Below are 17,968 nucleotides of genomic sequence, written 5' to 3'. Positions count from 1 at the left end.
TGTAAACTGTGTTTATGTGATCCCAATATTTTATTATATGGTAATTAAAGGGGTTTATGCATGTAAATGGTCCTTACTAAATGATTCAATGATAGAATTATTTACCGCTGCAGATGCAAAATAGTTATATAAAATAATCCTTTGTGTTTATTAGTCAAGTCCATAGCATTGATCAACAGCAGATTAGAAATCATATATATTCCAGGCTTCATAGCAGGTGTAATATAGTCCATTTTTATGTTGCACCTGAAAGAATGTGTTTTAAAATGTATTACAGTGAATTGTTTTTTTTTTGTTATTATTTTTATTATTATTGATATTATATATATTTTTTATTGTTATTTGTTTTCATGCTATGGAGAAGTATCCTTGTTGCTTTGGGAATTCTCCTTCTCAGCCTGTGAGCAACTGTGTCTTAAAAGGAGAATAAAGTCATTTATTTAATTTGTGTATAAGAAATAATTCACTGCAATGTAAAGCTCGGCAAGTGAAATAAATGTTTTAAAAGTGTTTACACTTTAATTTTGCTAAAAAAATATACATTTGTTTTGTAGGCCCGATCCGCCCCTTGAAAAGCCTGTGAATGTTGTTTTTCATGCTTCCTTTGCTGTGGCCAATTAGGGACAGATATAAACACACTCCTGTCCGTATGAACCAATAGCTGGGCAGCATGGAAGAGTGTCAGGGATTTGCACTACAATTTTAATTAAGAGTTAATTTACAGTAAAAGCAGGTAAAATAAATAATGAATGTGCATAATTAAACATTTTGGTCTAGAGTATAAGTGGAGCTTAAGGTGCATTATCTTTAGCACAACATTGAAGAATGCACATTCTGGTATTACAAGTGGGTGATTAAATATATTAACCAAAGCATCTTAATGCGGCTGAAATCTTTTTAATGCTTCCTGTATTTTTAATGGATAGTACAGGGAATACTGCTGTAAAATGTAGAGCTTTTTAAGACCAGAAGTAAACCATTATTATTAATAGTATAGCACAGAACTACATGAAGAACGCCGTTACTTGATTAGCATTGGCTTAGCGCACCCTCAGTTTAGCAAACCATCAGCTTACCTCTCAAGCAAGACACTAAATTCTGCTACGCGCCCCAATAGAAGTCTATAATGTGAAGGATCTAGCATACCCATGCTATCCGCCCTGCAGATGTTAGTTAAAGACTATCATACAAGCTATAAAAAATAACTTTGTACTTGTAATAAGAGCAAATATGATATGTTATTACACAATAACACTAATTTATTTTTCACTACATTTGTAATGTAGTTTACTATGTGGAATGAAATTTTGAGTTTACTGTCCCTTTAAATAGTTGCTCACAATCATGCACTTCTTACTAGTTTCCATTATCAGATTAAATAGGTTTAAACGTTTCCATGGAAAATCAATCAACAGGTTTAATTGCTACTAATTCTTAGGCATGGACATTTTTGTTGTAGTTAAATATGTCTTTAAATAATAATAATCTGAGCCAGGGCCGTAACTAGTCCTCACTAGTCTGCACCAGAGGATATGCATTTGCACAGCCCCTGTATACAAATATGGTGGCAGGTTTTTCTGTACAGTAACACTGTGACCGCCATCTTGGAAACCCTACCACCCAAAAGAACTGTCTGGGCTCCATGACAAGTATTCTTTCTTCATTTTCTTCTCCACATACACACAGATTTTGCTTTCATCTCTAGTTTGTATCCTCATTTATAGCATTGTTATAATTTGACTCATTACCAATAGCTTACAAACAAAATTCACATTTCAAGCTCTGATTGCCTATTTTAGACCAGATCTACATCTGAAGGAGAGACTTGTGAGGTCTTCAAAGCTTATGGAATAAAAAAAACCAACTTGATTTTGTTGGTCCATTAAAATATACCACAGCCTTCTAAAGGAACATTTTCTGTGGGACCAATACAACAACAAAGTATTTTCTATTTGTAGGCCAGGGGTGGTTCAAGACCTTATATTCTTTGGGATGGAGGCAGGTGGCTGGGGAATGAGTTTGGGAGATCCAATAGTAAATATGTTCTGTGAGGAGCCATGTTGTAGGTGATTTTAGGATGTTCTGTGGGCAGAGCTATATCTGTGTCATAGACACGGTTGAACAGTGCTGGAGAGTAGCCAGGTTGGAAGGGATAGCAGTGAGGAGGATTAATTCTCCCCTCCTGAGCAGAATGGGGGTGCATTTATTCAAATAGACTGGGGTGCTTTTGCATCCATTTGTACCTTATTAAACTGCCACTACTTTGTGTAGTAACAAATCTAACCCCACTATGACCCTGATTGGGTATAATTTACTAAATACAGTTTATGTGCATTTTCATTTAGATATGATTCTTTTTAATGGGATTTATCAGTTTTGCATAAGGTTAACAGTTTTTAGGTTGAAAGTGATTAAATACAACTACTAATATATCGTTCTCAATATTAAATGAAAAAAACTGAAGCTTCCTTGAATCTTTACTTTTGGAAAAGATGAATCTCCAGTACAGCAGTAGTCCTTTCATGATTAGATGGGCTGCTGCTCCCGCTTCCCCCATTTAGACCCCCATCCCATCACATGTGCCAGGTACCAAATTCCACTGTGGCCAGTTGTGCTGAGGTCAGGGTCCTAGGAAGCCAATCTAACCATCTACAGCCTGCAGGGAGCTCCAAGGCAGCCATGTTATTTGCCTGTTACTCAGCCAGCCTTTCTGTTTTAGTTTTGTAGCAGTGTGTACCTACCTCCAGCCCTGTTGTACAGTTTGCTACATGGAGGAGATGGGTAGCTGTAACAGAACACAGTGCAGACTCATGATGATCAGTTTGTGTCACTTACATAATGACAGGATTGATTTTAGCACCTGGAGAGGGGGAAGTGAGTCACAATGGGGACTGGAGAGGGTTATAAATATTGTTTGGGGGCAGTACACAAGCATGCATCCCCCTAACGATATTGTTTAGGACAGGGGGAAAGCTGCAGCTGTGCAGTACTAGAGAGTTCCTGCAAATCGCAATTGAGTTGCTAAAATTGTAGGGGAAAGGCAGAAAAAATGCAGAGGGCCCTGTGGACAACTATGGTCATAAATATGATAACGATGGTTCAGAGAAATGGTTTACAAATAGAGTTTCACTCTAAACAAAAAGTAACCTAAGGAGGTTCGCAAAATTATACGACCATTATTACATACAGAAATTAAAATGATTTCAGAGGTGTTCTACAGGGTATACGTGTTTGAATGAAATATCATTTAATTTCTATGATGGCAGCTAATTATTGCTATGCCAGCAGGAATCTCTTTATTTATTAATTATTATTCCTAGGCAATTATTTTGTTCCAATACTTACTGCTTGATGGGTTCTGCAAATCAGTCACCTTACACAGAAGATATGTTAATATTACCGTGTTCCTTAGCTAATCTATAATTATCTCAGAATAATATATATTTTATAAAATTGACAGTATACACAGACTTTCCATCCTGGGAAAAAAAAAAAAATCTCTTTCCAAAATATACAGAAAGGTTACATGTAACTGTAAATTCCATTGTATTTGTAAGAAATTTCACGCCCCACTTTTGCAATTCTTTTGTGTTTACACTTTGAGTAATACAATGTACTAATTGCCTGTATAATATTGCTGAGGTCAAAATTCTAACTGTAATTCTGTGGCAACTTTTGCTGATATTGATGAAGAATATGACAAAACAAAATATATTTTTTATTAAATATTTGTCTGTATTCATTATTTATTTTGAAGGGGGATAAAAGAAAAACCAGAAGGTCCATTTACACTGAATGGTTAAAATTGAATTGTTTGCTGAACAATCATATCTAGGTATTCTCAGGAGCAGCAATGTGCTACTGGGAACTAGCTGGTGATCGGTGGCTATACATATATGCCTCTTGTCATTGGTTCATCAACTTAAACTCGGGTCACCTCCTCCAAATATTTTGAACCTTTTATTGTTAAAGGAAGAGCTCCTGGGTATAATTTTTCTTTGTATCATGTAATGAATTGTAAAATAATTCACCCCTTTTCCACCCCTTTTTTGTTTACTTTTATGACAGATACACATACAAAACATTAAAGGGGTTTACTTCTATTATCTAATTTGCTTTATTCTCTTTATATACTTTGCTGAAAAGCATATCTAGATAGACTCAGTAGTTGCTGATTGGCAGCTGCACATAGATGCCTTGTGTGATTGGCTCATCCATGTGCATTGTTATTTCTTCAACAAAGGATATATAAAGAATGAAGCAAATTAGATAATAGAAGTACATTGGAATGTTGCTTAAAATTGTATTCTCTATCTGAATAATGAAAGAAAAAATATTGGGTTTAATGTCCCTTTAACCATGCACCATTCTAAAAACTGATTCTTTAATCAGTGCAGGAGCTCATTAATATCCGCCCCAATTAACATTTTCTATGCAAATCTTTTGCAATGTACAAACATACACATAACCATATATAAGTGTATATAAACAAATGATTTTTTTTTATAAATTAGGGCAACCTGACAAGTATAATAGAGAATATTTCTTTGTATTTTGGATTTTTCTTGAGATATTTGAAATCCTGTCACATTTTAAATATCTGTGTCCCCTTGAGCATTAACCCCTTTCCTGTCAAGATGTTGTAGTAGCAAAATTTGACTTCTGCTCTCAGTTCAGTCACTTATGGTTAAAAGACGGTAAGAGCAGAGACCCGGCACACAGCTTTTCCTGGGATTATCTCGTTCCTGCCACATCTGTCAATGAGTTTGCGCCTTCATATCCTGCAGTGCCAAAGCTTGTTCTTTGGATGTGATACAGAAATAAAATCTGTCTCATTGTAGGCTTCATGATGGGAAAAAAACCCACCTAATATGGAAGGAAAACAAAATAGCTGACATATATGGCAAAGCAATCGCAGTAGGTGCCTTCCTGGGTGAATCTTGTATTCTATTTAAATAGTTATTTGTTGCTCTAAAAATAATGACATATGTAAAAAGACAGCTTGACAATGATTGTTCTTTATTATGCGCTGCGGCGGTAAGCTGTGCGTGGAATCACTGCCAGCAATGTATTTTCCAGGGTGTGTGTGCGCGTGTGTGTATGTGTGTGTATATATATATATATATATATATATATATATACGCAGTATATATGTTCATATATATATATATATATATATAGATATTAATTTACTATTGCTTCTGAAAAACAAATGGGAATTGTTTTTTCCTGTTGAACAGCCTGAAGAAAAAAAAAGAGGGATCTGGTGGTTCAGTAGACCTGTAGTAGACCTGTAGCTATGCTAGGGGGACAAGGCATCAAAATGAAAAAGCAGCTCTAATGTATAGTAAAGATTATGAGGTTTATGAAGAAAAATGTGGAGCTTGTTTGTGCCACAAAGTAATTATGTGAATTTCTAGATAAATCCAGCACATGTACACAAATCCTACGTAGTGTTGGGATGTTCATTTTATCTAAGCAGAGTAGGGCTATTACACAAAACAAGATGACAGAGATTGACATAAATATTCTGGTGAATCACATGTTCATTGTAGATACTAAAATCTTTTAGAAGATCTACTGAAATATTTTCATTGAAGGAAAAAGTCCAAGGTGCCGAATTATCATTGTGCAAGTGGACATAATCCGCTGTAGTGGATCATGTCCGCTGCACATTGATAAATGCAGACAGAATAAGCTGTCAACATTTATCATTGCAGAAGCATTTCTCATGAAATGCTTGTGCAATACTACCCCCTGCACAATCGTGGCCAATCGGCTAGCAGGGGGTGTCAATCAACCCGATCGTATCCAATCGGGCTGATTGCTGTCCGGCGCCGCAGATGTGGCGGACGAGTTGAGGAGCAGCGGTCTTATGAATGTCTTAGAAACATTTGGGCCTTGATAAATCAGCCACCAAAGGTTGATTTTTCTTTAGACATCCTTGTCACGGTGTGTGATTGTCATCCATAAACCATTTGATCTTTTCATATATCTCTTGTGTTCTAAATATATTTTTTTTCTCAAATAAACTTTATTAGTCATTTATCAGTAATTACAGCTCAATAAAATTGACAGCTCATTGATGAACATTTATTTGACCCCTGTTTTTAATTTCAAAACAGCTCTCAATACAGGCCCTCCCAAAATAGCTGGACAGCTGGAAGTTGTTGTTTTAATGTTTTAATAAACACAGGAAAATAATATATATAACATTATATATATAAAATTACAAAATACCATATTTTAGATGGGAAAAAAAACCTAAAAACAATTATCACTATGATTCAACAATCCTCACAGTTCACTGAAAACAGCTAATTAAAAAGATATGTAAATATCTAGAAGATTATACACAGTTGCAGCAATTAGCTTATAGGGTGGTACAATTACCGACTAAAATAACCAGGGTCTGAAATATATCATTTCAGGGCAGTGTACTTTATAACCTTTTAATTTAGTTTTCACTCTAACAGTCAGTCAATTAATGTGTCCTTGCGTTTAGTATTATACATGGGAAGTTCAGTACAGAGATTGAAGTTAAAATAAATTATTATTAACAGTTGTTTGTTTTCTAGCTTGCCAGCAATTAGATATCCACTCGAGCAAAATATAACACTGTGAATCACTAAATAATGTCCATTACATGGACATAATAGTAGTTCTATTGAGCGACACAATAAATGAACATAACAAGGAATTATATTTAATTAGAAAAATGCATTAAATGATCATCTTTATTCTTACTATCCTGTTTTTTTAGGGTAATCTTATTTGTTTAGAACCTAAAACGTTATTTATATGAGTTTTTTAATTCCAAATACTATTTTCTTTACAAGCAAATACGATCTTGATATTTTTAAAAAAAGAGCTCAATTTTTTTAATTAATCACGTTTATATTGAACACACTCTATGTGTTGAAATTTAACTAGGTCAAGATAGATCATGTTAATACATACAGCTCTTTCCTTGTGCACATAATATTTTCATCTGATATAACTTTTCAACACAACTATCAACCCATTTACAGTCACCATAGCAACCTCAACCCAAATGCTTAATGTTATACAACACTCATAAAAATGTGATACAATGTAACAACAAAAGTGAAAATAGCTTTTTTTTATTTGGACCAAAAATCATTTAACCATAGGACTGGGTTTACTCAGAGTAAAGGTGACTAAAGGCATCAGCTTATTTTATTTTATTTAACTGTTTTTTATTGAGGTTTAAGCAAGCAAATATTCAAGGTCAAGGTACAGAAATGACAACATAGCCTTAGTATTGTAAAGTTCACAACAAATAGAACAATGCCAGAGACATAAATAGCAAAGGTATATAAACATTCATGATACATGAGTTCACATCAAATGAAACAATGTCAAGGGCATAAGCAAAGTCATATAAACATTGTGACCTATGGGATTGAGACCTCTTTTAATTAAACATCTTTAGAGCTATATTAGATCCACATCTAAAATAGGATAATACGAGTCACGTACACATTATCATTTAACAACATAGTTCATAGGTTATCACTTCTTATACATTTCCTTCCACTGCATTATTTCTGTTTTACACCATTGTACTCTAGATACTTTACTTACTACCCAATAAGGGTTTGCTATATAGACACATCTTTGTCACACTTATAACATAAGTTTTTTTATCTAATATTGTATTTTTATACAATACTATCATATTACACGTAGGTTTTTGTCTTAGGTTTACACACACACATTTATCTATCATTGGTGGAGTTCACAAATACATTTACGAGACGCAACTATAAACGTATTGCTACGCTCCATAATTGTTCCCTTTTTGTTATTATGTCCACACCTCCTAAAACATCTCATTGAGAGAATCTGTTCTATCATCATGTACACACCCCCTAGCTGACGTTGAAAGTGATCGTTCACTAGGTCACATCCAAATACTGATTATCCCATCAGAAAATTCTGTTTCCCGTATTTCTACACTAATACAAGATCCTCTTACTACACCACAGCGTATTATCATAGATTTAGATTGTTTCAACTATATTGCACTTAAGAAATGCTGACACGCCGTGACAGCTAATATATTGACTCACTCTTTATGGGTTAGCTTTGATTATTTGATGTAACATATGAATCGCTCAATAGCCTATTTATTGTTAATTGTAAGAAATATTTCTTGTCATGTTCATCTGGTTTTCTTATGTGTAAGATGTCAGTCCTGTCAATAGAAGTTTACTCATGGGTAATAATGGCGCATAGTCATTGGTTAAATCTCACACACCCACATTATTATATCTGTGATTGGTTGATTTACATAGTATGACAACATTTAAAACACGTTGGTTACGAACATAATATCATTACAATATATATTACAGGCATTTAAGTTTTTCTTTCATAGCCTTAGATTCAAACCATATCATCAATCAGTTAAAATATAATAGTATGAATCTTATGAGGATAACTATATATTAGGCTTTAAGCCGCCCATATTAAATATATTCCCTACGGACAAATCTGAGTGGACACCTTAAAACACACAAAGTTGTCCATTTATTTAGATCATGGTTTATTATTTTTAGTTGTTATTTTTTCTGTTATAACATAATTGACAACAATTTTATTATTTGTTTTTATTTGTTTATTATGAATTGTGTACTCTTTAAACATGTTTGTTTTGTGAAAGTTTGTCACCTAATTAATCAACACAGCACCTGTATAATGAGGTGCAGCCTGTAACAACTTGGGCTCTAGGGTATTTAAATAGGAGTCTCCAGCCTTGTCAGTATCACTTGCCTGAGGAAAAAGCGTGGTTAGTGCTTAGAAACGCGTAGCATTTTGTACTGACCACAGTTTTATAGTATATATCTATGAACTGTTTTTTTTTTAACTTTTTTATTAAATATATGTGTTTTTTTATACTGGAGTCTCCTTTTTTTATTCACCTTTTTGGAGCAAATCTACCGCTGCAGCAGAATATTACCTGGGCTTACATGTGTACTAGGTCACTTTAATATACCTAGTATGCTCCATTTGCACTACAGTGTGCAATTTTATCTGTGAGTATCCATTTGTTGTGAACAGCTGGTGTGAATTTAACATCTAAGTGATCTGCACTAGGGGTCGCCCTCTTTTTTTCCTTCCTTATCTTACAATATAGGGTCACTTTTTGACCCTCCAAGAAGGCATCTGCCTATTTTACTTAGACAGAGCTCTCAAATGTTATACAGTTTGTAGAACAATCTGGAATTTGGAGATCAGTATAACTGTATCTCCTACCTCTATTTTTCTTCCAGTTTCCCTTTAAAGGGACATAGGTGTCGAACACATCTAAATCCGTATTGAAAGTACGTACATTGAAGTTGATATTGCTTATTTAACTTTAAAAAAATGTTGCAATCCTTTTCTGGTTCTACTGAGTTCTGTGAATTTTCATGTCTATGGGTTCTAGAGTCAATGTAAATGCACTTCCAGCCAATCAGGTGCCCATACACCTTTGATTCACTGAAAACCGCATCTGTAGGGCAAAGAAAATTTCTCAGCATAACTTTCAAATTTAATTTAACTCCAGACATCTATAACTTGCAAGACCAAATGTAAACAGGATTTCAAACTAGCAAGGAAAACAACATTATTCAACAGGTCCATCAAGCTGTTGAATTTCAAACATAAAAAAACCTTGCAAAATTTGCTAGATTGGAATACTGTTGTTGAATTACCTCCATGCAGGGCATTGCGCCACAAATGCATTGGAAGTTTGTGACAAGTGCAGCTGTCCCGGATCTTGCATGATTGTCATGGGTGGAGAGATCTACCCTTTTTCCTGCTGCAGCTTCCCTGGCCGGCTAAAATCCTGGTTTCTAGGGACTACCTTAGCTCAGCCCATTACATGCAGACCTTGCCTGGCTCGCCCACAAAGTACCCATTGTATCACTCCCGAGAAATTTTAAAGGGACACTGAACCTAAATTGTTTCTTTCATGATTCAGATAGAGCATCTAATTTTAGGCAACTTTCTAATTTACTCCTATTATCAATTTTTCTTTGTTCTCTTGCTATCTTTATTTAAAAAGCAGGAATGTGATGCATAGAAGCCGGCCCATTTTTTGTTGAGAATCTGGGTTATGCTTGCTTATTGGTGGGTAGATGCAAGCCTCCAATAAGCAAGTGCTATCCATGGTGCTGAACCTAAAATGGACTGGCTGCTAAGATTTACATTCCTGCTTTTAAAATAAAGATAGCAAGAGAACGAAAAAAAATTGATAATAGGAGTAAATTAGAACGTTGCTTAAAATTTCATGCTCTGTCTTAATCATGAAATAAAAAATTTGGATTCAGTGTCCCTTTAAGAGGTATGCAAATGTGTCATCTGTAGGTTTTTTAATGGATTAGAATGACACTTATTATAAATCTTTGCCAAAAGGTATATAAGGGACTTATGCACAAGAATTCTGGGAATTGGAACAGGAGTCAGTGTTATAGCACTTCATTTCTAATACTTATGTATGTAACTACATTTAATTTTCAACTCCTCTATGTAGGTCAGACTACACTAATCAATTTATCAAAATGTTCACAGTTTTCAGCACTACAGAAATAGGATTCAGCAACACACAGCAGGATTACTCTTTTCTTGTATGCTAGTTCCTTTTAAGTATACCAGTATGAAACGATGTTTATCACAGACTTGTGCTGTTACATCTCTCCAGGATAAATTACTGAAAAATAAAAACTGTGCATTGTTTACTTTTTGCAGCTTTCATGTTGTTCTTTTAATCAATTATGCTGCATTTTATAATCTAAACACTATAAAAATAACATAAACACAAGATCAATACTGTTTGTTAAAATATATACTGTAATTGTGCTGGGAGTAAAATGTTATGTCTTTATCGTTATATGATATAATGCTCTGCTGGATATTTGTACACATATTGTGATAAGCATCTGCACCAAATGCAAAGTGTTGCTTGATTTCCCTGGCTGTGTTGTGAAAACATTACCATTTTCTGGAGTTTAACAGGCCCATTTATCAAAGGTGTTGCGGACCTGATCCGACACTGCGGATTAGGTCCGCAAGACCTCGCTAAATGCGGAGAGCAATACGCTCTCCGCATTTAACATTGCACCAGCATTTCACAAGAGCTGCTGGTGCAACGCCGCCCCCTGCTGACTCGCGGCCACCAGGGAGGTGTCAATTAACCCGATCGTACTCGATTGGGTTGCTTTCCGGCGATGTCTGTCCGCCTGCTCAGAGCAGGAGGACAGGGTTATGGAGCGGCGGTCTTTAGACCGCTGCTTCATAAGTTGTGTTTCTGGCGAGTCTGAAGACTCGCCAGAAACACGGTCCTTCAAGCTCCGTACGAGCTTGATAAATGGGCCTGTTAGTATCCAGGTCCTCTAACCATAAACTCACAGAAACATAAATTTTAATAGCCCATTAGGTCAACTCATAGTTACTTTTAATCTGTGAACTTAATTAAAAAATTCTTAGGATAGCCTTATATCCCAGGCTTTCTTGAATTCTCTAACAGTATTTGCTCCTGCCACCTCCGTTGGAAGCCAGTTTCATAATTCAACAATCTTTTCTGAAAAGGCTTGCTTACTCAAACTACTCCTAAATCTATTAACCAATAAAAGATTAATAGGATCTTTATTACCAGTTCATCTGGGACACATAAAAAAGTAACATTTTAGGCACCTAGCCCTTAATCATGCATGATTAAGGGCTAGGTGCCCGAAACATTGCTTTGTATGTGACCCAGATGAACTGGTAATAAAGATCCTTTTAGTCTGTTATTGGTACTGCTGTTTGTGGATATACATTGAAAGGTGGACAGCATCCTTGTATAAGCGTGCACTACACAGGAGGTTCTGTGCAGTTTGGGTGTCTGAATCTATTAACCATCAACCTTAGAACATGGCCTCTTTTAACAGAATTAGATTTATTTTTGTTGTGAAAAATATTTTTAGACACAACTTTATTAAATAGCATAGTATGCTTAAAGGTTTTTGTTTTTTTCAGAGCATCTATCTTCTTTGAACAGTTTCTATTTTGTTCATCCTTCTGGAGATTAAACAATATTCTAGAAACGGTCTAACTTGCTATCTGTAAAGTGGCCTAAGAACTTCACTTTTTCTTTTGCAAATATCTCTTTTTATAAAACCAGGCATATTACTGGCATTGCCTGCTGTATTAGTTTACCAAATTTACTGTTAATCTTTGTTACTGTCAAGTGCCATTGTGTTTGTAAATAAACTTGGGCTTTTGCATTATAGATACATCATTTTACACTATGGTTGTACATTTTAAATCCAACCATTCTGTATAATTCTCCAAATTTTAATATTACTATTCATGTAATTTAATCTTCCTTGAACATCAGATTTTTGTATAGTATGCATACACCTTCCCCTGACGTACGCTTCCACTACCACTGATGTGTTCAACAAAACACGCCCAAGCACGAAACCCTGAGGAGCACCACTAGTGATAATTTACTCCATTAATTATTTTATGATTCAGATAGAGAATACAATTTAAAAAAGTTTCCAATTTACTTCTATTATCAAATTTGCTTCATTCTCATATTATTATTTGTTGAAGAGATATCTAAATAGGTAGCATGCACAAGTCTGCAGCACGACATGGCAGGCAGGAAATACAGGGAGTGCAGAATTATTAGGCAAATGAGTATTTTGACCACATCATCCTCTTTATGCATGTTGTCTTACTCCAAGCTGTATAGGCTCGAAAGCCAATTAAGCATATTAGGTGATGTGCATCTCTGTAATGAGAAGGGATGTGGTCTAATGACATCAACACCCTATATCAGGTGTGCATAATTATTAGGCAACTTCCTTTCCTTTGGCAAAATGGGTCAAAAGAAGGACTTGACAGGCTCAGAAAAGTCAAAAATAGTGAGATATCTTGCAGAGGGATGCAGCACTCTTAAAATTGCAAAGCTTCTGAAGCGTGATCATCGAACAATCAAGCGTTTCATTCAAAATAGTCAACAGGGTCGCAAGAAGCGTGTGGAAAAACCAAGGCGCAAAATAACTGCCCATGAACTGAGAAAAGTCAAGCGTGCAGCTGCCAAGATGCCACTTGCCACCAGTTTGGCCATATTTCAGAGCGGCAACATCACTGGAGTGCCCAAAAGCACAAGGTGTGCAATACTCAGAGACATGGCCAAGGTAAGAAAGGCTGAAAGACGACCACCACTGAACAAGACACACAAGCTGAAACGTCAAGACTGGGCCAAGAAATATCTCAAGACTGATTTCTAAGGTTTTATGGACTGATAAAATGAGAGTGAGTCTTGATGGGCCAGATGGATGGGCCCGTGGCTGGATTGGTAAAGGGCAGAGAGCTCCAGTCCAACTCAGACGCCAGCAAGGTGGAGGTGGAGTACTGGTTTGGGCTGGTATCATCAAAGATGAGCTTGTGGGGCCTTTTCGGGTTGAGGATGGAGTCAAGCTCAACTCCCAGTCCTACTGCCAGTTTCTGGAAGACACCTTCTTCAACTAGTGGTACAGGAAGAAGTCTGCATCCTTCAAGAAAAACATGATTTTCATGCAGGACAATGCTCAATCACACGCGTCCAAGTACTCCACAGCGTGGCTGGCAAGAAAGGGTATAAAAGAAGAAAATCTAATGACAACCCCATTGAGAACCTGTGGTCCATCATCAAATGTGAGATTTACAAGGAGGGAAAACAGTACACCTCTCTGAACAGTGTCTGGGAGGCTGTGGTTGCTGCTGCACGCAATGTTGATGGTGAACAGATCAAAACACTGACAGAATCCATGGATGGCAGGCTTTTGAGTGTCCTTGCAAAGAAAGGTGGCTATATTGGTCACTGATTTGTTTTTGTTTTGTTTTTGAATGTCAGAAATGTATATTTGTGAATGTTGAGATGTTATATTGGTTTCACTGGTAAAAATAAATAATTGAATAATAATTATGCACAGTAATAGTCACCTGCACACACAGATATCCCCCTAAAATAGCTATAACTAAAAACAAACTAAAAACTACTTCCAAAACTATTCAGCTTTGATATTAATGAGTTTTTTGGGTTCATTGAGAACATGGTTGTTGTTCAATAATAAAATTAATCCTCAAAAATACAACTTGCCTAATAATTCTGCACTCCCTGTAGTGCTGACATCTGGTGCTTTTGCTAATATATACCATTGTTGCTAAACTGAAGTACCTTCCTGCTTTTCAACAAAAGAAAACAAAGAAAAAATGATAATAGCTGTAAATTGGAAAGTTGTTTCAAATTGTATGTTCTATGTGAATCATGAGAGAATATTTTGGGTTTTACGTCCCTTTAATGTTTTGCCTAATTAAATATTCTTGAGTCTTGTTTGTAACAAAGCAATTTATTAATTACTTTGTTGTGCAAGCCAGCTTCAAATGTATTAATAACGTCTTCTATACAGGGAGTGCAGAATTATTAGGCAAATGAGTATTTTGACCACATCATCCTCTTTATGCATGTTGTCTTACTCCAAGCTGTATAGGCTCGAAAGCCTACTACTAATTAAGCATATTAGGTGATGTGCATCTCTGTAATGAGAAGGGGTGTGGTCTAATGACATCAACACCCTATATCAGGTGTGCATAATTATTAGGCAACTTCCTTTCCTTTGGCAAAATGGGTCAAAAGAAGGACTTGACAGGCTCAGAAAACTCAAAAATAGTGAGATATCTTGCAGAGGGATACAGCACTCCTAAAATTGCAAAGCTTCTGAAGCGTGATCATAGAACAATCAAGCGTTTCATTCAAAATAGTCAACAGGGTCGCAAGAAGCGTGTTGAAAAACCAAGGCGCAAAATAACTGCCCATGAACTGAGAAAAGTCAAGCGTGCAGCTGCCAAGATGCCACTTGCCACCAGTTTGGCCATATTTCAGAGCTGCAACATCACTGGAGTGCCCAAAAGCACAAGGTGTGCAATACTCAGAGACATGGCCAAGGTAAGAAAGGCTAAAAGACGACCACCACTGAACAAGACACACAAGCTGAAATGTCAAGACTGGGCCAAGAAATATCTCAAGACTGATTTTTCTAAGGTTTTATGGACTGATGAAATGAGAGTGAGTCTTGATGGGCCAGATGGATGGGCCCGTGGCTGGATTGGTAAAGGGCAGAGAGCTCCAGTCCGACTCAGACCCCAGCAAGGTGGAGGTGGAGTACTGGTTTGGGCTGGTATCTTCAAAGATGAGCTTGTGGGGCCTTTTCGGGTTGAGGATGGAGTCAAGCTCAACTCCCAGTCCTACTGCCAGTTTCTGGAAGACACCTTCTTCAAGCAGTGGTACAGGAAGAAGTCTGCATCCTTCAAGAAAAACATGATTTTCATGCAGGACAATGCTCCATCACACGCGTCCAAGTACTCCACAGCGTGGCTGGCAAGAAAAGGTATAAAAGAAGAAAATCTAATGACATGGCCTCCTTGTTCACCTGATCTGAACCCCATTGAGAACCTGTGGTCCATCATCAAATGTGAGATTTACAAGGAGGGAAAACAGTACACCTCTCTGAACAGTGTCTGGGAGGCTGTGGTTGCTGCTGCACGCAATGTTGATGGTGAACAGATCAAAACACTGACAGAATCCATGGATGGCAGGCTTTTGAGTGTCCTTGCAAAGAAAGGTGGCTATATTGGTCACTGATTTGTTTTTGTTTTGTTTTTGAATGTCAGAAATGAAATATTTGTGAATGTTGAGATGTTATATTGGTTTCACTGGTAAAAATAAATAATTGAAATGGGTATATATTTGTTTTTTGTTAAGTTGCCTAATAATTATGCACAGTAATAGTCACCTGCACACACAGATATCCCCCTAAAATAGCTATAACTAAAAACAAACTAAAAACTACTTCCAAAACTATTCAGCTTTGATATTAATGAGTTTTTTGTGTTCATTGAGAACATGGTTGTTGTTCAATAATAAAATTAATCCTCAAAAATACAACTTGCCTAATAATTCTGTACTCTCTGTATAAGCAACATCTACTCTGTTGCCTTTTTCTGTCACATATAACAGTTTGATTGGAAATAGTAGGTAGTGCTGTAAAAGTGTCTTTATTTTCTAATCTTGCCAAATGTCCACAATAAATGTCTTTATAGAATTAATGTTTTTTTTAAAACAAATGTTATGTATCATGGATGTGTCTGTTTGCGATGAATGATAAATATTTTTTGAGTGAAATGTGGAATACGTGGCCGGACTTTTGGCCGACGGACACTTGGCCGACGGACATTTGGCCGAAACACAAGTGGCTGTCACATAACAGTCCGGCCACGAGATAGATAGATTTGATAGATAGATAGATACATAGATTAGATAGATAGATCAATAGATGCAATAGATACATTTGATAGATACGATAGATAGATAGATAGATTTGATAGATAAATAGATAGATTTGATAGATAGATAGTTTCCCAGACAGAGAATTACAAAACGTGCGGCCTAGGACCCATGGTAAGGTTCCCAGAGGCAGTTGCGGCGCCCGAGGCTGTGATGAGAACAGAGCACTCTGGAACGTATCTGCCCTCGGCCGAAATCGGAACATTCTTTAGCTTTCTGTCTGTCAGCCAAATGTCTGTCGGCCAAATGTCCGTCTGCCAAATGTCCTTCTGCCAAATGTCTTTCTGCATTTTGTCAGAGCACCGTGGAATATGCTGTTTTGAGTGACACATACTGTATGACAGCCTTTTCCAATATTCCTTTCAAATATCACATTTAAAATAGCATAATTAATAATCGAAGGAGTGTTAGAATATGGCGTTGTCTTTCTAAATAAATTTAGAATGAGCGAATGTGTCAAAAATTATGATGTTTTTCTATTTTTTTGCAAACATTTATTCCTCTGTACTCATGGGCAATACATTTTCCTATGAAGCTATTGCCCTTGGAGTCACTTTAGAAAGTGAGCAGTCAAAACAGCACTCTATACTTTCATCATGTTAACCCTTTGACTGCCGGAGGGGGCTCAAAATGTTTCACCCTTCCTTAGTCTATTTTTTTTTTTTTTATCCTTAAAGGGACAATGAACCCAAATTGTTTCTTTCGTGATTCAGATAGAGCATGCAATTTTAAGCAACTTTTTAATTTACTCCTATTATCAAATTGTTTTCATTCTCTTGGTATATTTATTTGAAAAGCAAGAATGTTTGGTGAACAACCTGGGTTGTCCTTGCTGATTGGACAGCACCATTAAACAAGTGCTGTCCCGAGGACTGAACCAAAAATTAGCTGGCTCCCTTAGCTTAGATGTTTTCTGTTTCAAATAAAGATAGCAAGAGAACAAAGAAAAATTGATTATAGGAGTAAAGTAGAAAGTTGCTTAAAATTGCATGCTCTATCTGAATATCATAAAAGAAAAAACATTTGGGTTCAATGTCCCTTCAACAGTACCCTCTAGTCTTGACTTTATAACCCAAACCATTACCCTAGAAAGACAATCACTCTGTCTTTTCTGTTGACACAATATTTAACCTCACCCCACTAAGCACCTAACAACAATTAAAGATTCACCCATCTCTTAATGATTACAGTAATATACACTAGCAAATACTTATGCAAACAGTGCACTTACACTGTGCCTTGGCATAATGCAATACATATGTGATCCCAATAGACACAGCACCTGAACACCTTGATCCTAGTTCACACTGGAAGGGTTACTGCAGACACCCCAAGATAATCCTCCAAATTCCAAAATACTTCACAGCACCAAGGATATATTCACAATTTTTTTGGAACATATGGGTCAGACAGATATTCTAAGCAATGATAGCATGATTAAGGGTTGCTAAGCCGAAACATTGCTTAGAATATCTGTCTGACCCATATGTTCCAATAAAGTTGTGAATATATCCTTGGTAATGTGGAGTATTTTGGATTTTAGAGTATAATGCAATACACCCTAAAGCAAGCTGAAAGCAC

The 17,968-nt window shown here is 36.3% G+C and overlaps 1 protein-coding gene across 1 annotated transcript in view; it reads left to right on the top strand.

Moving 5' to 3' along the window:
- Positions 1-17,968, top strand: part of KLHL29 (kelch like family member 29) — a 1,611,012-nt gene that overhangs the window by 480,047 nt on the left and 1,112,997 nt on the right. The gene's annotated exons all lie outside the window — the stretch shown is intronic.

This window comes from Bombina bombina, chromosome 4 (assembly GCF_027579735.1).
Source record: "Bombina bombina isolate aBomBom1 chromosome 4, aBomBom1.pri, whole genome shotgun sequence".
NCBI classification, from domain to species: Eukaryota; Metazoa; Chordata; class Amphibia; order Anura; family Bombinatoridae; genus Bombina; species Bombina bombina.
This window is presented reverse-complemented; position numbering and strand designations above follow the sequence as displayed.